The following is a 2,226-nucleotide window of genomic DNA, read 5'->3' as shown; positions in this document are numbered from 1 at the left end:
GGCTTCACACACATGAACACACTCTCTCTCTCACACACACACTCTCACACACAAACTGGAGGTGCTCAGGCTGAGACACTTGGATGCTGCATCTCTATCATGTCCAAGCCCAAACTCCTCAGAAGTCAGGCAGCAGCATCCTCTCCTCTTCGGATTCTTGGCTGCACTTGTTGTCCTTTTTTTTCTCTGTTCACTCTTTTTTTATATGTCAGTCCTTCTTCTTCTCTTCTCTTCCTCTCTGCTCTGTCTTCTTCCTCCCTTCTCTCTTTTCTTATTCCTCCCTCCTCTCTTCTCCTTCCCTCCCTGTGTTTTTCTCCCCCTCTCTCCTCTGTTGATGCTGCATCTCACAGAGAGACAGACTGAAACAGATGCCTTCGTGGGAGACAGGATATGTGTGTGTGTTTGTGTGTGCATGGGTGTGTGTGTGTGTTGGTGCGTGCACTGCCTCCACAAATTGACTCATCGGCGACATGCGCACAACGGCATCTTCCCACAGATGGGGGAGGGATAAGAGAGGGAGTGCGGCAGCGACAGGGAGAGATAGAGCGAAAGAAAGGAGAGAGTGGGAGAGATGGAGTGAAATGAAAAGAGAGGGAGAGGAAGGAGGGAAAAGAGGTGGAGAGAGAATAAAGAGCTGGTGGGAGAAAAGGGAAAGAGAGTGGGCGTTTTAGTGCAGGGTGATTCAAACCGAACCAGGATTACGGTCAAATGAGGCCACTTTTGAATACACAATTTATTGCCAAAAGTATGTGGACACCAAAAATTTCACCCATACACCATTTTAATCTGCTGCTTTAAGAGCCTCCACAGTTCTAGTTTTAGATTTTCCATCAGATTTTTGGAAGCTGGCGACGGGGATTTGCTCTTGGTCAGCATTAGTGAGATTTGGCACGGGTATTGGGCAAAGAGGTCTGGATTGCTGTTAGCGTTGGTGTTGAGGTCAGGCTCTGTGCCAGCCATTGAATCTCTTTAGGGTGGATGGGAGACTAAGACTAAATCTTTAGGTTGTCATTGGAAACGTAAATTGGATCTGTACCAAAAAAAGATTTTCCAGGAGATCTAGACGACATTCATTTATGTTTGGGTCACATGACCTGCCCTAACAGTGCAGGCACACTTTGCTTTGTGTGCACAGTGAGTTTTTAGCACCATGAATATTCACCTACTGAAGCGGACCAGCATCAAACTGCAGTGCCTAAATGGTCTCTAGTACTTCTCAATGATATACAAAATCAGATGGTAAACTAAGGCTGTTTTCGAAACCGCCTACTTTACTAGCAGTATGTATTGATTCGGCCAAAATTCAGTATGTAGTATGTAGTATATGAACAAGAGCAAAATCGGCAGTATGCCAAAACTCCCCAGATGTCTACTGATTCGGGAAAATTTCACAGTATGCATTGTACCAGTCTGCCTTGCGTACTGTTTCCTACAATGCACAGCGCTCGTTCCACTTTGTCTTTTCTCTTCTTTTTTTGACGGGGGAAACTCAGTTTTTTGGTGCTGTAAAAATGGTTAAATTCCATACAAACCACTTCCTAACTTTTTAAATCTTTAGTGATGCTAAAGAAGCAGTTTCTCTATCAGCTTGGCCGTTGTTTACTTCTGCATTGCGGTTCAGGAAATTCAGTGACGCATGGCCCAGCATACTGCAACACAGATCGAACAGAACAGTCATACTACATACTAAATTCAAACGCAGTATGTACTAGGCAGTACCTACTGACTACTACATTAGTAGGTAGTATGTAGCAGACCGTTTCAAAAACAGCCTTTCTCTTTCCTTAGAGCAAGACTGCCTTGCTTTGAGATTTCGCCAATTGCAGAACCCTCTATCCTATATAGCACAACCCTCTGGTCCCTGAATGTCTAGATATGGTGTCTGGCTTTAGATAGCCAAATGCCACATCCACCGAAAAATAGGTGATGAGGGAAAAACATGGAAAAATACCAGAAATGAAGAAGAGCGACTGGGAATTAACAAAATAAATGATGTATTCAAAAACTAAGATGATAACAGATACCAATTGAACGCGAACATCTTTAAAAAAAACACTAACTAAAAGAGAAGCTGCTATTTTCTATTAGTTCACTCTATCAAACGCACAACAAAACCAAAAGAAACCACTAGGGCACTGTGTCCTAATAATACCTCCTTCCACAAAAGGAGAAGAAAACCGTTAAGGCTCAATTCTTCACACATGCTTGCTGCTGACCCAACTGCTG

The sequence above is a fragment of the Notolabrus celidotus genome, chromosome 4 (assembly GCF_009762535.1).
Source record: "Notolabrus celidotus isolate fNotCel1 chromosome 4, fNotCel1.pri, whole genome shotgun sequence".
NCBI lineage: Eukaryota > Metazoa > Chordata > Actinopteri > Labriformes > Labridae > Notolabrus > Notolabrus celidotus.
Note: the sequence above shows the minus strand (reverse complement) of the source record.